The sequence below is a fragment of the Gobio gobio genome (assembly GCF_949357685.1).
Source record: "Gobio gobio genome assembly, chromosome: 12".
NCBI lineage: Eukaryota > Metazoa > Chordata > Actinopteri > Cypriniformes > Gobionidae > Gobio > Gobio gobio.
The window spans coordinates 47,439,034-47,465,098 of NC_137105.1; the positions used below are offsets into that span (position 1 = coordinate 47,439,034).

Sequence of the window (26,065 nt, forward strand, 5' to 3'; positions counted from 1 at the left end):
TTGTGACGGTAAGAAGTCTTGCTGCTGACAATTTGCAAGCGAGAGATTGTAGTTTGAGGCAGGCCACAGTACAGGGAATTACAGCAGCCCAGACGTGAAGGCGTGGATTACGGTTTTAATTTCGCCATCGATCTCAAATGAAAGAAACTGCCCTTTACCACTGAACTGATTTGTTTCTCATAATGTAGTGACTAATCAAATGTAACCCCAAGATTCCTTACATTAGGTTGAACTCTACATAGCATCATATGAGCACAGAGAAACCCCAGCACATTTCCTTTCAAAAGTTTATAAATCTTGTTTTTTTTTTCGGTATTATGAGGATCTTTGATGAGCTATTTATGACTATTATATTTAACTATTGAATGAATGTCTGTCTGTCTGTTGTAATGCTAGCAAAACAGTTTGGAACCACTGTCCAAGATTTAAAAGTTTATAAATCTTGTTTTGTTGTTTTTTGGTATTATGAGGATCTGTCTTGGTCTTGATGAGAGATTTGAGACTATTTTATTTAACTATTGAATGAATATTCATTAACCACGTTTTCATATTCATCTCCCTGTATGTGTGTCTCAGCGGTATAGCAGAACTTCTCAATTTTGGACTGAGCTGAATATTTGTGGACTTATTAGGTTAGGTATGAGGGCCAGCTGTTTTGGTCGAGTGGGTCTGCTGAGTGGACGCTGATGAATCCAGTCTGATAATGAGCGTTAAGCATGCTGAGAATCCACACACATTTCAATCATTACAACTCAACCTCCAGGGAGAGAGGAATGCAGAAAGAGAGAAAATGAAAAGACACAAAGAGAGCCTCCACGGCAGAGTGAAAATCTTCATTTTTCTCCACAGCCTCAGCACTCGCGGGTCTTGGCACAGACGAACGGCAGGTATCACCTTCCTCCAAAGCCTGGGCCTAATGCAGTCGCTGCTCTTTACGCTTGAAGGAAACACTTAACGAAGCCGATGTGTTCAAGAAATATGTGTCTCTGTGTGTGTGTGTGTGTTTACTTGCAGAAATAAAGCCAGGACCAGAAGTTCCTCTGAGGAAAACCGGATCCCAGCTCATCGAGGGCTGTTGAGGGACCAGGACAGGGGGACGCAGGAACAAAATAATGACGGATGGTGCTGATTGGACATCTTGTGTGAATTAAAGTGGGTTTGACTCTGCTCCTTGTCCCTGCGTGCGGCAGATCGGATAACAAAGCCAGGCCTGTGAAGGTAAACCGATCCTATCAACAGACTCCATTCGGCAGCTCCACAGGTCTGCCCACAGAAAAGTTTTTCTGTTTCTCTGTGCTGAAAGAGGAGAGCAGTGGACACACACACACACACACACACACACACACACACACACACACACACACAAATAAGCACCTACATACTTTGGACACACACAGCTATACTTACTGCGTCACACACACATTCAACAGGCCGTGAAATGGGGCCTTATCAGGCTGACGGCAAATGAGATGTAAAAGGTCTTTTCAGGTATGCACATTCCTCCCTGTCATTCTCAAGAGCATCATTCCTCTTAGTTTCCAGTAAAGAAAAGTCCACATGATTTCGCTCGCATCTTGTCCTTGAGGTGCAGTAAAAACATAGATCTTCAGTTATAGTAATGTTAACACATACAGTCATTTAAACACCATTATCATTATGTATGATAATACTCAGGTAAAGGTGGCATAGATTGTTAAATGATTAATAAATATAAAGACAATCTTTTTTTTTGTCTATACTACTACAGTATATTGTGCTATGCCAATAACAGAACATACTTTACAATACCATATACTATGGCATATTGTTATGTACTGTACTCTACTGTACTATGCTATACCATATCCCATATCATAACATATACTTTGTTATACCAGACTACACTACCGTTCAAAAGTTTGGGGTTGGTTTCTTTTTGTGTGAAAGAAGACACCAAGGTTGCATTTATTTATAATTACAAAATACACTCACCTAAAGGATTATTAGGAACACCTGTTCAATTTCTCATTAATGCAATTATCTAATCAACCAATCACATGGCAGTTGCTTCAATGCATTTAGGGGTGTGGTCCTGGTCAAGACAATCTCCTGAACCCCAAACTGAATGTCAGAATGGGAAAGAAAGGTGATTTAAGCAATTTTGAGCGTCGCATGGTTGTTGGTGCCAGACGGGCCGGTCTGAGTATTTCACAATCTGCTCAGTTACTGGGATTTTCACGCACAACCATTTCTAGGGTTTACAAAGAATGGTGTGAAAAGGGAAAAACATCCAGTATGCGGCAGTCCTGTGGGCGAAAATGCCTTGTTGATGCTAGAGGTCAGAGGAGAATGGGCCGACTGATTCAAGCTGATAGAAGAGCAACTTTGACTGAAATAACCACTCGTTACAACCGAGGTATGCAGCAAAGCATTTGTGAAGCCACAACACAAACAACCTTGAGGCGGATAAGCTACAACAGCAGAAGACCCCACCGGGTACCACTCATCTCCACTACAAATAGGAAAAAGAGGCTACAATTTGCACAAGCTCACCAAAATTGGACAGTTGAAGACTGGAAAAATGTTGCCTGGTCTGATGAGTCTCGATTTCTGTTGAGACATTCAGATGGTAGAGTCAGAATTTGGCGTAAACAGAATGAGAACATGGATCCATCATGCCTTGTTACCACTGTGCAGGCTGGTGGTGGTGGTGTAATGGTGTGGGGGATGTTTTCTTGGCACACTTTAGGCCCCTTAGTGTCAATTGGGCATCGTTTAAATGCCACAGCCTACCTGAGCATTGTTTCTGACCATGTCCATCCCTTTATGACCACCATGTCCCCATCCTCTGATGGCTACTTCCAGCAGGATAATGCACCATGTCACAAAGCTCGAATCATTTCAAATTGGTTTCTTGAACATGACAATGAGTTCACTGTACTAAAATGGCCCCCACAGTCACCAGATCTCAACCCAATAGAGCATCTTTGGGATGTGGTGGAACGGGAGCTTCGTGCCCTGGATGTGCATCCCACAAATCTCCATCAACTGCAAGATGCTATCCTATCAATATGGGCCAACATTTCTAAAGAATGCTTTTAGCACCTTGTTGAATTAATGCCACATAGAATTAAGGCAGTTCTGAAGACGAAAGGGGGTCAAAGGGGGCCTAATAATCCTTTTGGTGAGTGTGTGTGTATATATATATACATACATACATACATACATACATACATACATACATACATACACATATACATATACATTACGTATATACTATATATTAGTGCTGGGCAAATTAACGCGTCAACAGGGTGATTACTTTTTTTCAGATTTGTACACAATACAAATATTTAACGCAATTAACGCAGCTACCGTTTTTACATTTACATTACATTTACATTTATGCATTTAGCAGACGCTTTTATCCAAAGCGACTTACAACTTGGGGGTACAATAAGCAATTGGTCGTGAAGAGTCGAGTGAGCGCAACAAGTGCCTGAAATACTTAGTCCGTGTATATTTCTCAGTGAAGCACAGGCTAGAGTAGGGAGGGAAAGAGGAGGAGAAAGAGGAAAGGAACGTTTTTTTTTTGTTTGTTTGTTTTTCTAAGAGGTTAAGTGCTCACGGAAGAGATGAGTTTTTAGTTGACTTTTGAATGTTGTCAATGAATCAGCATTTCGGATGGCGGTGGGCAGATCGTTCCACCAGTTGGGAACGTTGAAAGAAAATGTTCTGGAAAGGGATTTTTTGCCTCTCTGTGAAGGTACCACAAGCCTTCGCTCCTTAGCTGAACGAAGGCTTCTGGCGGGGGTGTGGAGTCGTAGAATCGAGTCAAAGTATGCAGGAGCTGAGCGCGTGGTGGCTCTGTAGGCAAGCGTCAGCGCCTTAAACTTGATGCGAGCAGCGAGTGGTAGCCAGTGCAGAGAGATGAAGAGTGGTGTGACGTGGGTCCTTTTGGGCTCGTTGAAGACCAGACGTGCCGCTGCATTCTGGATCATTCAAAGTGTTTGGATCGCACAAGAGGGGAGTCCAGCCAGAAGCCCGTTGCAGTAGTTAAGTCTAGAAATAACCAGGGCCTGGACAAGAAGCTGTGTTGCGTGTTCTGTTAGGAACGGTCTGATCTTTCTGATGTTGTAGAGCGCAAACCTGCATGAGTGAGCGGTCTTAGCAATGTGATCTCTGAAGGACAACTGGTCATCAAATGTAACTCCAAGATTTCTGAGTGATTTCTGAGTTTTTATATCCATTTTTGCCTTGCATATCATTATATGATCACACTCTTCATGTAATGGTTTTAAACCATCTAAGCACGACAAGACAGAAGAGAACGTGCTGTATGTCAATGTCCTGTCTGTGTGGGTGCGTCTCAATCCGCTCCCAAGTTCAGTAGTCAGGGCACTGATCAGGGAGTCAGCAACATTCATGTACACAATATACTGATTCACCACCAAGGGCCTCTAGGAAGCTAGCAAGCTAATCGAGGGACACCCTGACACACACACAAACACACACACACACACACACACACATACACACACAGTGACAGCAGCACTGATGATGTCTGTCATTAATGTTCATCAAAGAACAACGGGAACAGAAAATTGTTTAATGATGATTAATCTATATTTAATTTATTATTTAGGCAGAAAAGAAAGGTGTTGATCACTTTATTCAATTTCTGTGTAGACTATGTCTAACAGGGAAGGCCACGGGTAAATATAACATTTATTATAATGGGTTTATGTAAATATTGTTTTAAGTTCAATTAAATTAAAAGTTGTTATTTTTTAAAGCCTAATAAATGTTGAAAGTGGTAGCTTTCAGTTATACTGTAATGTAACGTCATTAATGTTTCATAGAGACATCAGTGATACTGGCCTTCATTCATAAAAACATGCCATTACAACAAATATTTAAATTTGTTTCTACATTCATTTGGAGAGTTACTGAAATTAATACAATCTAAAAAATATTAAAACCTAACCCCCCATTTTTTTACAGAAAAAATATGATTAATTAGTAAAAAAAAAGAAAATATCGATTCCCAGCACTAGTTTTAATACATTTTAAAATGCAATTTATTCCTGTGATTTCAAAGCTGAAATTTGGGATAGTACAGTACAGTGTATAATACCATTAGGGTTGCCACAATAAGGGACACCCATTCACGACCCATTCACGAAAAATTAGTTGACCTTTGATGCATGTAAACCTGTTGAAGGAAACTCCAAAACAAAATTAGGAGCCTTTAAGATAGCATAATTGGGGCATTTAACTCAAGAATACATTACATTACCAAGAAATCTTGAATTCAGTTTATTTTTCTCACTCCATTCTCTTCTTGTTATAAGCATATGCTTAGACTGAGTAAAACATTCTGACAAGCAGAGTATATTTGACAGTCATTGGCATCCCTGATATTTTCCTCCTCAATGATGAACTGAAATAATACAATGAGTGTAGTGTGTGTCAACACAGCTAATATGAGTCGAGAGAAGGATTCACATGATCGTGCGCAACATCAGCGCTTGCATTACACATAGAATGAACCAACCCGGCTGCCAGCGGAGCACTCAAGATGGCAGGCATTCTTGGGAGGCCATGGTGTCAAGCGAGCTGCCCTCGGAGCAGAAAAGAGGTGGAATTTGATGCTCGGCCCGTTCCAATGCTCCCGTCTCCGTTTCATATTCGGAGAGGGATTGTGTGGGTGGATCTGGAGGAACGGGGTTGAGAAGCTCACAACTGTAAATACTGCAGACTGAAGTCTAGCAGATCATTTTTACATTAACGCATTAAGAAACTGTATTTTATTGTCTTTCTTTGAGTTATACGTGTAGATATAAGCGTCACCGTAGATTAGAGAGATAAGATTTAATTCTTACTGAACGTTGCGTATTTGGCAAGGGATATGAGGTATTTCCAGCTCGTTCATTTTTATTGCGCTTTCTTCCCTCCTTCAGCTCATTTGTTTGTGTTTAGCTTAATCTTCATACTGCAGTTTTTCAGAACAAGTCTCCAGGTATCTTTTGCATAAATCCTCCTAATTTGTGCGTGTGAGATTGTGTGAGAAGGAGAGAGACCGTGCGCAAAGTCCTTAGCCAACATCAAGACAAGGCCGTGAAGGATGTGGGAATGAAAGATCACATCTGTGTATTTTCCATTTGTCAGCGGTGGATCAACACATCTGGTTATTAATTATGGCCGATATTAGAACATTCTAGACTTCTTTCAGGAAAATGCTGTGTGTCTTGGCGCCGAGCTTCTGTCTTTGTGTTTTCCTCATTGAAGATATGCGTTGGATAAAGAGCTGCACTTTTGATTGGTTGCTGATCAAGTTCAAATATTGTCTTTATGTAAGGCTGTCAGTGTGTTAAAAATGTGATCCAATTCATTTGATGATATATGCCAATTAACCCAGCTAACAAGTTGACGTTATTATGCCATTATGTTATATGAGACCGTTCTCTGAAAGTTTAAAATGTCATTTTTTTATGTTTAAGAATGTTTTCTTTGGTTTTGTGCAGAAATATAGCATGGAAAATAATCCAAAAATGAATCGCATAATTAATGCTTTTGATGAGAAAAGCCCTCAAATGAATATGTCAATAACATTATTGCGGCAGATGAGTAAAACATTAAATAGACAAAAAATGGCTTATGAAGTCAATACTTTATTTATTTCCAAACATCCTGAACAATCCATTTTGATGACCAAGCCCAAAACACAAGGAAAAAACATACACTGTTTATAGGGCTGTCAATTGGTATAAAAATAAAATGTAATTAAATTAATTTGATGATATGTTGGTTATCCCAGCTATCAATTTTATGTTATAATAACATTTTCTTAACATTCCCATGATGTTATTCGAGACATTTCTATGACACTTTGATCAAATTGAATCGCATATTTAAATATATTTAACGAAAAGCCCTCAAGGTTTAGATAATGTAAAGATAATACGCTATTGCGGCAGATAAACCAGTGAAAAAAAAATATACTAAAATGTTTTTGAAATATATTTATTTTAGGCTAAGTATACTACATAGACATCTACATTTTTATGTATTTAATATAAATACCCCACAATTGTACTTTTGGTATGCTATATTGGTATACTTCCAGTCTGCTAAATTGGAACAACTAATTTTGTACTTAATGCACTTTAGTTATCCGGAAACAGTGCTGGGGTCCAACTAAAGATGCAAGTATGATTTAAGTATTTTTGAATTAAGTATGATTGTGCTAAAGTGGAACTACTTCAGGTTCACTTTAAATATCTTGCATTTGAAGACTGATATATATATATATACACTCACCTAAAGGATTATTAGGCCCCCTTTGACCCCCTTTCGCCTTCAGAACTGCCTTAATTCTACGTGGAATTGATTCAACAAGGTGCTAAAAGCATTCTTTAGAAATGTTGGCCCATATTGATAGGATAGCATCTTGCAGTTGATGGAGATTTGTGGGATGCACATCCAGGGCACGAAGCTCCCGTTCCACCACATCCCAAAGATGCTCTATTGGGTTGAGATCTGGTGACTGTGGGGGCCATTTTAGTACAGTGAACTCATTGTCATGTTCAAGAAACCAATTTGAAATGATTCGAGCTTTGTGACATGGTGCATTATCCTGCTGGAAGTAGCCATCAGAGGATGGGTACATGGTGGTCATAAAGGGATGGACATGGTCAGAAACAATGCTCAGGTAGGCCGTGGCATTTAAACAATGCCCAATTGGCACTAAGGGGCCTAAAGTGTGCCAAGAAAACATCCCCCACACCATTACACCACCACCACCAGCCTGCACAGTGGTAACAAGGCATGATGGATCCATGTTCTCATTCTGTTTACGCCAAATTCTGACTTTACCATCTGAATGTCTCAACAGAAATCGAGACTCATCAGACCAGGCAACATTTTTCCAGTCTTCAACTGTTCAATTTTGGTGAGCTCGTGCAAAATGTACATCTGCATCAACAAGGCATTTTCGCCCACAGGACTGCCGCATGCTGGATGTTTTTCCCTTTTCACACCATTCTTTGTAAACCCTAGAAATGGTTGTGCGTGAAAATCTGAGTAACTGAGCAGTTTGTGAAATACTCAGACCGGCTCGTCTGGCACCAACAACCATGCCACGCTCAAAATTGCTTAAATCACTTTTCTTTCCCATTCTGACATTCAGTTTGGAGTTCAGGAGATTGTCTTGACCAGGACCACACCCCTAAATGCATTGAAGCAACTGCCATGTGATTGGTTGATTAGATAATTGCATTAATGAGAAATTGAACAGGTGTTCCTAATAATCCTTTAGGTGAGTGTATATATACACAGAGATCATACTATCCTTACTAATAGTGATATTAAACACATTTTGGCCCGGTTTCACAGACAGGGTTTAGCTAAAGCCAGGATTAGGCCTTAGATCAATTAGGACATTTAAGTAACATTTATAAACATGCTTTAGAAAAAAGCATTACTGGTGTGGATCTTGAGATAAAACAATGGCATTGTCATATTTTAAGATATATCAGTGCAAGTTGCTTTCAGTAAAAACAGCTCAAAAATGCATTTTAGTCTGGGACTAGCTTAATCCTTGTCTGTGAAACCGGGGGTTTAAAGCTTAAAAATAATTTTTCTGTCAAGTTCTCACTAAGCTAGAGGTCATTTTCTGAAGAGAATCAGATTAGACATCATTGAGAGAGAGGCTGAAGATCGCAAATCATGTTTGTTTCCCTTATTTTGCAAAAAGCACAACAATTTGTTTTTATTGTGACTGTACACAAAAAAAATTGAAACTTAACAGATTATAATGATGAATAACACTTGCCTGAATGATAAAAAACGACGTTATTCGTTATTTGAGTCTCTTTGGCACTGATAAGAAAAAAAGCGAGCCAATCACGCCGGCGCAACGGCCGACTCGAGAGGGTTAAAGGGATAGTTTACCTAAAAATTTAAATTACCCCATGATTTACTCACCCTCAAACCGTATAGATGTATATGTCTTTCTGAGGAACACAATTTGAGTTATAATAAAAAATATCCTGGCTAATCCAAGCTTTATAATAGCTGTGAATGGAGGTTGAGATTTTGAAGCCCAAAAAAGTGCATCCATCCATCATAAAAGTGCTCCACACGGCTCTTGGGGAGCACGGCTCTTGGCTCCTCATACAGCTTAATAAAGGCCTTCTGAAGCGAAGCGATGCATTTGTGTAATATCCACATTTAAATCTTTAAAAACTAAAATAGCTTCCGGCAGACGGCCTACACAAGTCGATTTACACCAAAAGAGTAACCCGTGACGTGATGTATGACGGAGGATGTAGGAGTATCGTAAGCTTTGATGCCTCTCGCGGTTCAAATAATTAGGGCTGGGCAACAAACTCAAGCTCCTCTTCTCTTATATCGAAATCCTCCAACATTTCTCTTTAAAATTCTCGTTTTAGACTCTAATTCGTGACCGGTGTTTTGTTTTGCTCTATCCTCTGTGCATCATCAATAAGTCATGTGTCAGTGCAGGGGTTACTCTTTCACCGTAAATCAATGACTACAGCCATCTGGCGGAAGCTAGTTATTTTAGCTTATAAAAATACTTCTATGATGGATGGATGCACTTTTTATGGGCTTCAAAATCTTTCCCCCATTCACTGCCATTATAAAGCTTGGAAGAGCCAGGAATTTTTTAATATAACCTGATAGAAGAATGTCATGTACACCTAAGATGACTTGAGGGTGAGTAAATCATGGTGAAATTTTCATTTTTGAAATCCCTTTAAAGGGTTAGTTCACCCAAAAATGAAAATAATGTAATTTATTACTCACCCTCATGCTGTTCCACACCGTAAGACTATGATAACCGATTTCAAAACACTGCTTCATGAAGCTTCGGAGCGTTATGAATCAGCGAGTCGATTCAGTGGTTCGGAACGCCAAAGTCACGTGATTTCAGCAGTTTTGCGCGATCCAAACCGCTGAATCGACTCGCTGATTCATAACGCTCCGAAGCTTCATGAAGCAGTGTTTTGAAAAATCGTTATCACTATATAAGTCGTTATTTAGGTTTTTTTTGGCGCACCAAAAATATTCTCGTCACTTTATAATATTATAAAGGTCTTAGTACAGGTCTTACGGGTGTGGAACGACATGAGGGTGCGGAATAAATTACATTGTTTTCATTTTTGGGTGAACTAATCCTTTAAGAAATGTGCATTGTGCAACAAAGAAGTACTCCAAATAATGTTTCATTATAATATTTAAATCAGTAAGTCTGAAGCGATATGTCAGTAAATATGTTAATAGATTTGTAGTATACTTTATGTATTTTAAATACATTTTGGTATAGGCTTTCTCACAAGGGAAGTAAATTACTGAATAGACAAAAGCTGGCTTTAGAATTCAATATATTGTTTGTTTTATTTGTATTTCAGTGAACATAAGCCTATTCCTGACCTACAGTCCACAATGATCAATTTTGCAATCAATATCTGAGGTCAACTTATACTGGTAGGATAGGAAAATTCATTATTATGGAGTTAGCATACGGGTCAGAGGGCACAAAGTAAGTGCATTGTTTATATTTGTCAATTAACTACATTAACATGTTAAATCGACTTGCAATAGAAAGTCAAATGGACAAGCATTACAGCTGTCGGTGTATATTGTCTTCGGTTTCATCTTTTGTTTTAAGCAGGAAGTTGTCCTGGTCTGGGAAGCACAGCTGCAGATCATAAGAGCGGCGATATTTACAGTTCAGGATCGTTCTGACGAGGGCAAAGAAAGGCAATAAATCTCCCTGCGTGCTGTCCGTCCATGAGCCAGCATAACAACAGCAGAATAGAACTTAACGGGAACCGCTGTCACATTCTGAACGGAAAATATTTTCATTCCTGAGACAAGGACACTGCGTCCAGCTCAAGGGTCATTGGCCCCCCCTCCCGTCCACACATACTGACACTTCTGAACACGCACTCAAAAATGCATATACCATTTCTAAATGCACTGCGGGTCTTTTTTGGAAGACCTTCATGCGTTTTCTGTCTCTGGCCCCCTATGAGAAGGCAAGACCCTCCTCCCCCCTCCGTGTCCGGGCCAGACTCCCTGGCATTTCCCACATCGCGGTGGCCAGTTGTTGTTGGTGGACTGAAAACCGGAGGAAAATAAAGAGATCTAAATGTCAGCAGGGAAGTGCAGTGAATTCCGCGCCCCTGCATCTCCTGAGCGGTCACCTAGAACAGCGTGTGATCCCGAGACAAAGCTGCCCACGGATGGAGGTGGGGGTGGAAGTGGGGACATTACCCAGAATGCAAGCCTGCAGGATTGTCACCGAGTCCAGCAGAATATCTCTCTGGTCCATCTCTACCTGCAGGGGCTGGGCCACTTTTCATTTAGATTCTTTTACGGGATACTGCGTTTTTCTGGGTCGGGTCGGGATGACGAGGGACTGGCGGTGGCATAAATGAAGAAGCTTGTACCTGATCCAGCGATACATACTCGCTGCTCTGTTCTTTTCATGCACACACACACCATACGAAAATACATGAGAAGACTACATTGAGATTTAAAGGTGTGTCCTGTACACTGCGGGACATTTTCTTTTTCTTCTCCTTCCTTCCCAAGCCCCCTTTTCCCTCAAAGGTGTTTTCAGCGGGAGCATGAAAGATGCATGAGGAAGGGAAAGGTCACCACTGAAAATAATAAAAAAATAAAGGCCTTTTTGTCGCAGCACGAGCGAGAGAGAATGGTAATTTTATTTAGCCTTTTATTTCTTTTTTTGTCTCTCTGGCAGATTGTTGGCAAAGAGAGACGGTGAGCCGTAAAAAGGGACCCCTCGGCTTGGCAGTTCATCGAGCGACACGTCACTTTCAAATTAGCTTCGTTTCTGAAATGCTCTCGTAAGAGAACGCCGCACTCTTGGTGCCTTTGAAAGCTCCAGAGATCATGAATGCCTTGTTTATGTGAACTTGAAAAGACGCTGGCGCATTTCACTGGAAGGCGATATTTACATACAGCGTAGCATGGCCATGCATTCGATTTAGATCCGCAGTAGCCCAACTGATCCCCGTCCAAAAACATGCTCTTAGCCTCCACTGCCGTCTCATGGAATACATTATTCTATTTTACTCTATATTAGGTTTACCTCAAATGCAACACCAGTAAGCCAGCGCTAGATCTCTGAGCATGTGCAGAATATTATGTGGGATCGTTTGAATAAAGCTTGGAGTTTTGACTAAAGCATTTACCTCACCGCAGATGGTGAAAAAATAACATTTACTGCTACTGTGGATGTTTTTAGTTATTCTGCGCAGACCTTTCCCTGCGGGAACCTCATGAAAATATCTGAAGCCTGGTTGAATGAATTAAAGTTCACCAGGGGGAAAAAAAAGAAGATTTTACTATATAGCATTAGGAAGACATGACATGTTTTGCAAAGTCCGGTCTCAAAGGGATAGTTCACCTAAAAACGAAAATGTTTGCAAGCAGTTATTTCCCATCGGGGCCTCTCAAGCTCTGAAAATGTTGTCTGTATGTTTCATGCACTAGATTCCAAAGCTTTGTCTGAGGAATAGATTTAATTTAAGTTCATTATTAACTGAAAATCTTCCTCTCCAATGAGATGTTGAAGTCCACCTGTAGTCCATAATTTTATCCCTTAAAACTCATCTTTGATTACCAAATATTTCCTGTGAAAAATAAATTCTGGGCCACTTTGAAGTATTTCACATTTTGCTTCATTGGAATGGGATGACACTTTTTGACTTTTGTCGCATTAGCTATGTGAACACAGAAACATTATGGACATGATTCAGATATGTTAAAGGGTCAGGGAAAAAAAGTCACACATGGCTCCTTCGCTGTCAGAAATGACCGATATAGGAAATGAATGGGAAATGTATGCAAACTCAGAAAATCTTTCGGTGGTACAAACAGAAAAAAAGTGCACAGCAATGAAGGGGTGACACTCTAAAATATAAAGAGTGCAAATTAGACACATCCCCAAACTGTTCCCACGAAGTTGGGATCGTGAAATTGTCCAAAATATCTTGGTATGCTGAAGCATTAAGAGTTCCTTTCACTGGAACTAAGGGGCCAAGCTTAACCCCTGAGAAACAACCCCACACCATAATCCCCCCTCCACCAAACGTTACACTTGGCACAATACAGTCAGGCAAGTACTATTCTCCTGGCAACCACCAAACCCAGACTCATCCATTGGATTGCCAGACAGAGAAGCGTGATTGGTCACTTCAGATAACACGTTTCCACTGCTCTATAGTCCAGTGGTGTCCAAATAGGGTTAGAAGAACTGTTGCCAAGCACATAACATTCTAGAAACACAATAATCACTGCAATAATGATCCAATCATAGACTCTTAAAGGAACATGCCGACTTTTTGGGACTTTCGCTTATTCACCGTATCCCCCAGAGTTAGATAAGTCCATTCTCATCTCCGTGCATGCCATAACTCTGTCTGACGCACCCACCGCTAGCCTAGCTTAGCACAAAAACTGGAGGTAAAGGGCTCCAGCTAGCCTACTGCTCAATAAGTGACAAAATAACGCCAACAATGATATTACACAGCGCCTGAAAACTGACTAACTTCCGTCAACATAACCAACGTGACAACGTGCTGGGGACTATTTTAAGGCACTGCGCCGCTGCACTCATGGTACGGCTCAAAGTTCCTTTATTGTTACGCAGGAATGAGAGTATAGTTCCTGGCCATATCGGTCTAGTAAATCACAACCTTTCATTTTCCGCCGGTCTTAGTACACAATAAGTATAGACACATCACAACACGTAAATTGGAAAATGTTGGAGTAATTTTGTCACTTATTGAGCAGTAGGCTAGCTGGAGCCATTTACCTCCAGTCTTTGTGCTAAGCTAGGCTAGCGGTGTGTGCATCAGACAGAGTTATGGCACGCACGGAGATGAGAATGGGGGATAACTCTGGGGGATACTTTGAATAAGCTAAAGTCCCAAAACGTCGGCGTGTTCCTTTAAGCATTTGCCAAACTGTATGCTAATTGTCAATCATCTTTGACGATAGTAGTCCTGACATAAATGTGCTTAAACTGTGGATGTGTCCTTCACTCTCTCTTTGTATCTTTCTGTGTCATTTCTCATGTCCATCCCTCTCAATTTCACTCCATTCTCTATCTGTATCTTCTGGTAACTCAAAGCTTGACCGACCAATCTGGTCTCACTGTTTCTTCTGTCTTGGATCATTTGCTGGCCAACGCCTGATACCTGATACATCTTGCAGCCCCACAGCCTGCATGGCTAATCTGGCTCTGCCAAATGGCCAGAGACCACCAATTCTGAAGCTCTCCATTGTGGATCAGCTGAACCTTGTCCAGGAGCAAAGTCTCTCTAATTAACCCCATATGCTTGTACAAAGTCCACATCCCACCCGCAGGCCAGCACTGTGATCCAGTAAGAAAATATGCTTTAATATCAATGTCACAAGCACCAAACCTTTGTAATTAGAACAAGGAATGTATTTGTGAAGCTACAAACTACAGTTGTCGCCCAAGACAAATTATACAATTATAGTAGAGCATGTTGTCACACTACATGGGGTCAAATTCCAACAGTCCAGCAATTATCAAACCATCGTTTGTTCTTTCCTGAATAAAAAATGTGATATTATGTGAGTTTTCTGTGAAAACAATGGCATTTTCAATTTAAAATGAAAAGTTTAAAAGTGACTTTTAGTCTTTTCACTTGTTTACCCAAGATTTATATGCAAAACGATGACAATTATTCTAATTTTAAAGGGTTTTGAACTACATGTTTGAAAATGACATACAAAACAACTAAGCATTTGTACTTTTGGACCTTTGTCTCAAAATTGTACAGTTACTAAGACACAGCCTGATATAAGAAACAAACATATGATCATTAAATGTTTGTATTCCAATTATTACCTAGGAAAAGTGAGACTGGGAGGTCAGAGACAAAAACAAACTTGTAAAGATGAATAAATCAGCTGTTTTTATATAAATAGCAGCTTAATGTGTTTTGTGGATTAACAAAGTCACAAGCTTTGGACACGGGTCAGTGTGTGTGAAGACAGCCATCAAAAGCTTCGGCCAGCAAACACAAACGGTTTGGCCTGGCTGCTCTCTCTCTCATTGTGCTGGAAGAGTGATGCTGTGCTTGCAAATTAGCCTTGTGCAATCGAAAGAAAGAAAAAACACAGAGTGAGAGAAGAGGTGAGGCTGCAGGCCTGTAGGTATTGAGGAGTTGCAGTATCTCTACATCAAATTCATAAACAAAAAAGATAAAGGGAGGACTATTTCCAGCAGTTCAAGCTTCAAGAACTTTATAAACATAGTTGATTCATATTTACATCAACGGTGCTCATACATATGTATGTGTCACAGGTCGGGGCGGGCCAACCCAGACTGCACCCACCCCTGAAAAACCCGGGAACCACCTCGAGGAACGTGTCAAGGACCAGACAGACAAGAGAATAAAATAATACAGTTTATTTCTTAAATTAAAAGGTCAATGAATTGGATAAGTCCTAATTAAAATCTTCTTCTTGCCACAAGGACAGTCCAAGAGTCTACAGACCTCCCGGGACGGGAGGGGAGGGTCGCTCGGGACGGACCGGAGGGGAATCAGGGGGGAATCCCCGCGCCGTCCAGGTAGGTCACCGGGTAAGTATTCCTCTACGGGACTCAAGAGGGGAGGCCGTGGTCATACGAACCCCATTCAGACTGGAACCAGGTAAGTATGCCGATGCGAGGGCGAAGCGAGTCACTGGGGTTACTCCGGAGGGAGGTACTCAGAGGTGGGGGCAAGCGAGCCACTCTCTTCTTCTTCTGAGCAGGGTAAAGGCTTCCAAATAGGGCGTGTGGGGACCACCAGGCGGGGGGACACTTTGAGCGGGGCGCTCATGTCAGCTGAACACTGGGACAGACACAGCACAGTTTCGACGGTTCAACAGTATGTGAAGCTTTTCAACTGATATACCTTCTCTCCTTTTGAACAGGGTAAAGGCTTCCAATAGGGGCGTGTGGAGACCACCAGGCGGGAAGGACACTTTGGGCGGAACACTCGACCACCAGGCGGGGAGGACACTTTGGGCGGAGCACTCCACTTCAGCTGAGCACTGGAACAGTACAGCAAGGTCTCAACGGTTCAACAGTGTGTGAAGCTTTGCAACTGATATACCTTCTCTCCTTTGAACAGGATCAAGGCTTCCAATAAGGGCGTGTGGAGACCACCAGGCGGGGAGGACACTTTGGACGGAACACTCCACTTCAGCTGAGCACTGGAACAGTATAGCAAGGTCTCAACGGTTCAACAGTATGGGAAGCTTTTCAACTGATATACCTTCTCTCCTTTTGAACAGGGTAAAGGCTTCCAATAGGGGCGTGTGGAGACCACCAGGCGGGAAGGACACTTTGGGCGGAACACTCGACCACCAGGCGGGGAGGACACTTTGGGCGGAGCACTCCACTTCAGCTGAGCACTGGAACAGTACAGCAAGGTCTCAACGGTTCAACAGTGTGTGAAGCTTTGCAACTGATATACCTTCTCTCCTTTGAACAGGATCAAGGCTTCCAATAAGGGCGTGTGGAGACCACCAGGCGGGGAGGACACTTAGAGCGGGGCGCTCACGTCGGCTGAACACTGGGATAGACACAGCACAGTTTCAACGGTTCAACAGTACATGAAGCTTGCAACTGATATACCTTTTCTTCTTCTGAACAGGGTAAAGGCTTCCAATAGGGCGTGTGGAGACCACCAGGCGGGGAGGACACTTAGAGCGGGACGCTCACTTCGGCTGAGCACTAGAACAGACACAGCACAGTTTCAACAGTACAGGATATAAGAAGCACTCAGCACTAGCGGGGCCGGGTCTTTTCAAGCCGGAAGTTGGGCAGTTGCTTTATCAAGACCCTTCGTTAGAGACAGCGGGTGGAAGACTGTAGGAGAGGAGTGCACGGCAGACTTCTATTACTTCTCCACACACAAATTTCACTTCACAGCACAAACCGTGTAAATCTTCACTTCAGGCACTGCAATTCAACTCGCACACCGTGCATTCGGGCCAGCACTCACCCACCGGTCTTTTCTCCCACCAGATCGGATCTCGTCCTCGATCAGGGCTTGACTTTGCTCCGGGAAAGCAGAAGAATGATGCAGCGATTACCACATTCGGCAAGGAGAGGACAGAAGTTGGAGACAGATCATTAATTCACTCGGTGTAATAGTTCACTCGTGCCAAACGTTTTCCAAACTCTCCACACCACTTCAGTGTTAGTGCATATAAACAACGGATCAAATACTCATCACTTGCGTCTTTCTCACTACGGACGATATTCCTCCAGTCTTCGCTGCCAAATACTTCACTCCTTCCTTCCTCTTCCACAACTCCAATCTTCCCCACTCCACAGCCCAGCCTCAATAAAAAGAGCAACCCGCTGACAAACACAGCATCAAACGGGAGGAGAACCACACCAACAGTCTGTTTTCTCTCTGTTTTTAAAGCCTCATCTCAATAGGTGTCCCTCTCACAGCGTTCTCTATAATTGCCCCACACCTGCTGTCACTCAGGCAATCAGCCCCGCTGCCATGGCAACAGATTCACAGGGCATAGACCGGAGGTTCACTGGAAAATCCTGCAACAGTATTCACCAGGATCTTAGTCCCGTTCGGTTTGTTTTGTCACCCCGTGACACACCCCCCTGCCAAACCGTTCTAGTCCCTAGAACGGGATCCGGACACCCAGTCTCCGTACCTGGCTGGGGGTTGCCCCCGGTTCTCCCGTTGGGATCGCCTTGGCGGGGAGTTAGGTTCCTCGGGCCTTGGTGGGGAGTAGGGTTCCTCTGGCCTTGGCGGGGAGTTAGGTTCCTCTGGCCTTGGCCCTATTTCCAGCCTCCGGGGGGCCACAGCCCATCCCACCACGGGAGGCATCCACGCTGGTTCAGTCGGAGGTCTCTCTACAGTTGGTTCGGGGTAATTCGGACAAGGGCGCATCAGGTTTCGGTGGAGCACCCGCTCTGGACCTTCTCTCCCTTCGGGACGGAGGGCATACACCGGTTGATCGAGACGCGGCTGTCGTTGGACCACGTACGGCTGGGGCTCCCACCGATCACTGAGTTTGCCCTTCCCTTGTCGCCGGCTATCTCGCACCAGAACTCTTTCACCAGGCAGTAGCGGCGCACTTCTAGCCGTACGGTCATACAACCTTTTGTTCTTAGCTGCGGCTTGCTTAATTCGGTCCGAGACCCGTTCGTAGGCCAGTTGAAGGCGTTGATGGTGTCTGGCCACCCACTCCGTTACACCGCCTCCCTCTTCAGCGGCCGCAGTTCCCAGCAGTAGGTCAACTGGTAGTCTCACATGCCTTCCGAACATCAGGTAGGTCGGTGCATACCCGGTCGTGCTGTGTATGCTGTTGTTATACGCCTGGACCATTGCCGGAAGGTTGTCAGCCCAATGCCCCTGTTGTTCGTTTTCCAAGGTCCCCAAGAGACCGAGCAGCGTCTGGTTAAACCTCTCGCACCCTCCGTTCCCCTGAGGATGATAGGGCGTTGTATGGGTCTTCTTACATCCGTACAGTTGGCACAGCTCATGTACTACCCTGGATTCAAAATTTGGCCCTTGATCTGAATGGAACACTTCGGGACACCCGAAGGGCTGGATGACATGCCTCCACAGGGCATTAGCGGTGGTAATGGCGGTCTGGTCCAGAGTTGGGATGGCCCAGGCATATTTGGTGAACAGGTCAGTGACCACTAGGAGGTTTTGAATGCGATCGACCGGCCGACCCAGCGTCAGATAGTCCATAGCGAGGATATGCATCGGTGCTTTAGCTCGAATTGGGACCAATGGAGCTCGTGTCTCTGTCCTGGCTTTGAACAGGGTGCAGCGCGGGCAGCCCTGTAGGTAAGTCCTCACGGTCCCCTCCATCCCAGGCCAGTAAAAGTGGCGTCGCAAAAGGGCCGTCGTCCTCTCCCGCCCTTGATGACCAAGCTTGGTGTGATAAGCCTCCAGCAGAGCGTGACATCTTCCCTCGGGGACCACCACTTGCCAGACCGGGTCACCCGAGCGTGAGTCCTGGAGGGACCGACAAATCACCCCTTCCTTCAGATGGAGCCTCTCCTTCTGGCCCATTAGGCCCCTCACGATTCGGGTTTGAGCCCGGCGTCCCGCACCCTCCGGCCACTTGTCCTGTTCCAGCCAGACCCGGACCAGTGACAGGTCCTCATCTTCCCCTGCAACATCCTCCAGCGCTGTGGGTCCCATCCCCAACTTGCGGGCGGTTCCTCCAACGGTGGTCCCGGTGCCTCCACAATGCCCACCATCATTCCCTCGTCGCGGTCCACCTCCCGCATGGGTCTCGGACCCTCCGGCCCTCCTTCTGGCCACCTAGATAGTACGTCAGCGTTGGTATGTTCCCTTCCTGGCCGGTATTGAAGCTGGTACTAAAAGTTGACCAATTGTGCCACCCACCTCTGTTCCACCGCCCCCAACTTGGCGGTTTGTAGGTGTACCAGTGGGTTGTTATCGGTCACTACGGTCACCTTTGCTCCCCATAGGTAGTCCTTGAACTTCTCACTGAGCGCCCACTTCATGGCCAGTAACTCAAGCTTAAAGGAGCTGTAGTTGGCTTCGTTCCTCTCCGCGGGGTGTAGACTCCGGCTCGCATAAGCAATGACTCTTTCTTCCTCCTGCTGTTTCTGCGCTAAGACAGCCCCCAAGCCCAAGTGGCTGGCGTCAGTGTAGAGGATAAAGGGCTGGGTGAAGTCTGCGTATGCCAGGATGGGTGCTTGTAACAGCTCCTGCTTGAGCCTCTGGAAGGCGGTCTCGCATGCCGGATCCCACTGAATCGCTGGGGACCCTCGGCCCTTGGTGTGTCCCGTTCCACCCAGCAACTGGTTCAGGGGTTTGGCGATCTTAGAGAAATCCTTAATAAATCGCCTGTAGTACCCGACAAAGCCGAGGAAGGATCGAACCTGACGCACGGTCTTCGGGGCAGTCCACCCCTGTACAGCCGACACCTTCTCTGGGTCCACAGCGATTCCTGCAGCGCTCACGATATGGCCCAGGAACTTCACCTCCTTCCGGAAAAGCTGACATTTATCCGGTTGGAGCTTCAGCCCGTACTTCTCCAGGGAGCGGAACACCTGCTCAAGATGCTGAAGGTGAGTCTCAAAGTCAGGGGAATAGATAATCACGTCATCCAGATACACAAGAGCGGTATCCACTAGCTGGCTCCCCAGGCAGCGCTGCATTAGCCGTTGGAACGTGGCGGGGGCGTTGCAGAGGCCGAACGGCATCCGGTCCCACTCATATAACCCAAAGGGAGTCGTGAAGGCTGTCTTCTCCCGGTCCCGCTCGTCCACCTGTACTTGCCAGTATCCGCTCGCCAGGTCTAGTGTGGAATACCAGGCCGCCCGGGTGAGACTCGTGAGGGAATCCTCGACTCGAGGCAATGGGAAAGCATCCCGCTTCGTCACTTGGTTCAACCTCCGATAATCCACACAGAATCTCCATGCGCCTGTTTTCTTCCTCACCAGAACAATCGGGGCCGCCCAAGGGCTACTGCTCTCGCGGATGATCCCTTTATCCAGCATCCCCCGCAGAAGAGCCCGAACCTCAGAATATAATGTTGGAGGTACCGGCCGGTAGCGTTCCCTATTAGGCGGGGCTTCTCCAGTGGGAATCTGATGCTGAACGATGTTAGTACACCCGTAGTCCTCGTCATGGGTGGAGAACAACTGTGGCCATTTTGATAGGAAAGCCTTGAGCCGTCTTGTTTGATCCTCCTCCAACCCTTCTCCCCGTAGGGACTCACCTCCGAGATGGGCCGGCAGTCCTCCTTCAGCCTCTCTTCTGTGCGTCCCCGTCTGCGCCAACGCAACCTCCACTACGGTCGGGCCCACTTGACTGAACTTGACTCCTCCTGGATCTTGCACTTGCTGGGGCAACACTGAGGTAACTCGGGCTAGACACTGATGACGATGCAGTTGGATCGGGAAAGGGTTCGTGTTCCGGACTCTCACCCGGACTCGGCTGCCTCAGGCGGATGCCAGTCCTCTGGCCACTTCCACCTTAGGACCGTCGTTGTGCGGTTCTACCAACACCCACTCCTCCGGGTGGTAAAGTCTAGGGGGCACCCGGACCCAAACCATCGCCTCGCTTCGAGCCGGGATGGACAACGCATAGCGGCAAGCCACTCTTCCAGTGCTCTCCCGGTCCCCCTGCTGTTCGGCCAGGCAAACTCGCCGACAGTCAGCTCTAATGCGATCCCATTCTCTGCCCTCAGGCGTCGCAGTTGCTCGGGCCGGCCCACTCTGGAACAGCCCCTCCCAGCATTCGGAGATGACATTCATGCCCAACAGGGCGCGATGAGACCCCAAGCAGGCGTCGCGAACCACCACCACCCCCTTCTGGGGTACGACCATGCCATGGATCTCTAGGTCTGTCACTACGTATCCCACGTATGGGATGTCGAGACCGTTGGCCCCTCGCAGAGTCAGCCAGGGGGCTTCGGTCGTCGGCCGGCCCTGGGTACCGAATAGTTCCTGGACTAGGCTCTCCGCGAACAGAGTGACTTGCGACCCCGTGTCCAGCAGACACTGCACCTTCTGGCCATTGACTTGAACCACGATGACCGGACAACGGCCCACCAGGCGTTCCTTCGACAGTTTGGAAGACGAGGGGTCTGAAAAGGGGGTCCCGACCACTTGACCCACAGTGGCCGGAGACTCTAAAAACCCCCCTGCGAAGCGCGTCTGGCGGAGCACTGACGAACGTAATGTCCGGCTTCCCCACAGCCGTTGCAGATAGGACGCCCCTGTTCGTCCCACTGGAATCGGGGACCCGTGGGTCGAGTGAAGTGACGCTCTGGAGGGTGATTCCCGTCGGAGTAGGCTCGCTCCCGCGGTGAGGGTAATGAATGGAGGCGTTCTCGGCGGAGTTCCTCGACGACAGACTTAGACAATTCAGACATTTGCTCACGGATATCCCTCTTTAGTTCCTCCCGGAGGGCATGCTTCCAATCGGAAGTAACAGGGGCCGAAGGCCCACTGACAGCGTTCGCAGCCAGACAGCTGGGGGGATCCATACCTTCGTTGTGGTCACGCTCGAGGGCTAGAGCCTCCTGCCGCAGCTCTTCGAACGTGAGGTCCGGCGTCCGTCTCAGTTGCACCCGCAGACTCTGACGCACGGGGCCCTCCCGTAATCCCAACAGAAACTGATCTCGCAATAGGGTCTCCTCGTCCCCCAGGCCGTGATCCTGTCTTCCCCTTAGCCTGGTAAACTGTTCCCTCAGTTGCAACGCGAATGGCCGAACAGTTTGTCGAGGCCCTTGCCTACAATTAAAGAATTGCGTTCTCAGGACAGCTACCGGGGTGGTGTCTCCGTATTGCCCCGTGAGAAAATCAAAGATGGCTTGGACTGTGATGCGGGTTGCTTCCGGCGCTGCCTGTACTTCTCTTCTTGCTTCTCCCTCCAACGAATTTAGCACAAACTGTACCTTCTGAGGGGCACTTAGCCCTTGGAGCCCTGCCAGGTATTCAACCTGGGTCTTCCATGCTGACAGGCTCAATTCTGACCCTGGACCTCCGTACTTCTGGGCCCACGGGGCCCCCATAAAGAAAGGCATAACGGGCTGCCGGGCCACTGGCTCTTCTTCTTCTGCCATCTAGGTCCTTGATCGCTCCACTCGAGGTGGTAACCCTGCCGACTACGCCAAGTTCTGTCACAGGTCGGGGCGGGCCAACCCAGACTGCACCCACCCCTGAAAAACCCGGGAACCACCTCGAGGAACGTGTCAAGGACCAGACAGACAAGAGAATAAAATAATACAGTTTATTTCTTAAATTAAAAGGTCAATGAATTGGATAAGTCCTAATTAAAATCTTCTTCTTGCCACCAGGACAGTCCAAGAGTCTACAGACCTCCCGGGACGGGAGGGGAGGGTCGCTCGGGACGGACCGGAGGCTCGCCGGAGGGGAATCAGGGGGGAATCCCCGCGCCGTCCAGGTAGGTCACCGGGTAAGTATTCCTCTACGGGACTCAAGAGGGGAGGCCGTGGTCATACGAACCCCATTCAGACTGGAACCAGGTAAGTATGCCGATGCGAGGGCGAAGCGAGTCACTGGGGTTACTCCGGAGGGAGGTACTCAGAGGTGGGGGCAAGCGAGCCACTCTCTTCTTCTTCTGAGCAGGGTAAAGGCTTCCAAATAGGGCGTGTGGGGACCACCAGGCGGGGGGACACTTTGAGCGGGGCGCTCACGTCAGCTGAACACTGGGACAGACACAGCACAGTTTCGACGGTTCAACAGTATGTGAAGCTTTTCAACTGATATACCTTCTCTCCTTTTGAACAGGGTAAAGGCTTCCAATAGGGGCGTGTGGAGACCACCAGGCGGGAAGGACACTTTGGGCGGAACACTCGACCACCAGGCGGGGAGGACACTTTGGGCGGAGCACTCCACTTCAGCTGAGCACTGGAACAGTACAGCAAGGTCTCAACGGTTCAACAGTGTGTGAAGCTTTGCAACTGATATACCTTCTCTCCTTTGAACAGGATCAAGGCTTCCAATAAGGGCGTGTGGAGACCACCAGGCGGGGAGGACACTTTGGACGGAACACTCCACTTCAGCTGAGCACTGGAACAGTATAGCAAGGTCTCAACGGTTCAACAGTATGGGAAGCTTTTCAACTGATATACCTTCTCTCCTTTTGAACAGGGTAAAGGCTTCCAATAGGGGCGTGTGGAGACCACCAGGCGGGAAGGACACTTTGGGCGGAACACTCGACCACCAGGCGGGGAGGACACTTTGGGCGGAGCACTCCACTTCAGCTGAGCACTGGAACAGTACAGCAAGGTCTCAACGGTTCAACAGTGTGTGAAGCTTTGCAACTGATATACCTTCTCTCCTTTGAACAGGATCAAGGCTTCCAATAAGGGCGTGTGGAGACCACCAGGCGGGGAGAACACTTAGAGCGGGGCGCTCACGTCGGCTGAACACTGGGATAGACACAGCACAGTTTCAACGGTTCAAAAGTACATGAAGCTTACAACTGATATACCTTTTCTTCTTCTGAACAGGGTAAAGGCTTCCAATAGGGCGTGTGGAGACCACCAGGCGGGGAGGACACTTAGAGCGGGACGCTCACTTCGGCTGAGCACTAGAACAGACACAGCACAGTTTCAACAGTACAGGATATAAGAAGCACTCAGCACTAGCGGGGCCGGGTCTTTTCAAGCCGGAAGTTGGGCAGTTGCTTTATCAAGACCCTTCGTTAGAGACAGCGGGTGGAAGACTGTAGGAGAGGAGTGCACGGCAGACTTCTATTACTTCTCCACACACAAATTTCACTTCACAACACAAACCGTGTAAATCTTCACTTCAGGCACTGCAATTCCACTCGCACACCGTGCATTCGGGCCAGCACTCACCCACCGGTCTTTTCTCCCACCAGATCGGATCTCGTCCTCGATCAGGGCTTGACTTTGCTCCGGGAAAGCAGAAGAATGATGCAGCGATTACCACATTCGGCAAGGAGAGGACAGAAGTTGGAGACAGATCATTAATTCACTCGGTGTAATAGTTCACTCGTGCCAAACGTTTTCCAAACTCTCCACACCACTTCAGTGTTAGTGCATATAAACAACGGATCAAATACTCATCACTTGCGTCTTTCTCACTACGGACGATATTCCTCCAGTCTTCGCTGCCAAATACTTCACTCCTTCCTTCCTCTTCCACAACTCCAATCTTCCCCACTCCACAGCCCAGCCTCAATAAAAAGAGCAACCCGCTGACAAACACAGCATCAAACGGGAGGAGAACCACACCAACAGTCTGTTTTCTCTCTGTTTTTAAAGCCTCATCTCAATAGGTGTCCCTCTCACAGCGTTCTCTATAATTGCCCCACACCTGCTGTCACTCAGGCAATCAGCCCCGCTGCCATGGCAACAGATTCACAGGGCATAGACCGGAGGTTCACTGGAAAATCCTGCAACAGTATTCACCAGGATCTTAGTCCCGTTCGGTTTGTTTTGTCACCCCGTGACACATGTATCATACTCATTTTTTAATATATTAATTTACTTTTCTATTTTCATCCATATTCTTTACTGTTACTTTACTATTTTCACCATATTCACATCATTAGAATTTGTATGATGATCTTAAACTTGGAAAAGTGGAACCTCGGATTCAGGAGGAACAGTTGGTTTTCGTCCCGGTCGTGGAACACTGGACCCGCTCTATACCCTTTCCAGTGTGCTGGAGAGATCATGGGAGTTTGCCCAACCAATCCACATGTGTTTTGTGGATTTGGAGAAGGCATTTGATTGTGTTCCTCGTGGCGTCCTGTGGAGGGTGCTCTGGGAGTATGGGGTCCGGGGCTGGGCTGTTCGGTCCCTGTACGACCAGAGCAGGAGCTTGGTCCGCATTGCCGGCAGTAAGTCAGACTTGTTCCCGGTGCATGTTGGACTCTGGGAGGGCTGCCCTTTGTCACCGGTTCTGTTCATAATTTTTATGGAAAGAATTTCTAGGGTCCGATTTGGGGACCACGTGATTTTGTCCCTGCTTTTTGTGGATGATGTTGTCGTGTTGACCTCCTCAGACCAGGACCTTCAGCGTGAACTGGGACGGTTTGCAGCCGAGTGTGAAGCACCTGGGATGAGAATCAGCACCTCCAAGTCCGAGGCCATGGTTCTCAGTCGGAAAAGGGTGGCTTCCCCATTTCAGGTTGGTGGAGGGTTGCTGCCTCAAGTGGAGGAGTTCAAGTATCTTGGGGTCTTGTTCACGAGTGAGGGAAGGATGGAACGGGAGATTGACAGACAGATCGGTGCAGCTTCTGTAGTAATGCGGTCGATGTACCGGTCTGTCGTGGTGAAGAAGGAGCTGAGCTGTAAGGCGAAGCTCTCTATTTACTGGTCGATCTACGTTCCTACTCTCACCTATGGTCATGAACTGTGGGTCATGACTGAAAGAACAAGATCCTGGATACAGATGGCCGAAATTAGCTTTCTCCGCAGGGTGGCTGGGCGCTCCCTTAGAGATAGGGTGAGAAGATCGGTCACTCGGGAGGAG

The 26,065-nt window shown here is 46.3% G+C and overlaps 1 long non-coding RNA gene across 1 annotated transcript in view; it reads left to right on the top strand.

Moving 5' to 3' along the window:
• The first annotated feature begins 765 nt into the window (after positions 1-765).
• Positions 766-26,065, top strand: part of LOC307134681 — a 49,677-nt gene continuing 24,377 nt past the window's right edge. The window contains exons 1-2 of the long non-coding RNA XR_013817593.1: positions 766-887; positions 1,015-1,218. This is a non-coding gene — a long non-coding RNA (uncharacterized lncRNA). The remainder of the gene's footprint in view (positions 888-1,014; positions 1,219-26,065) is intronic.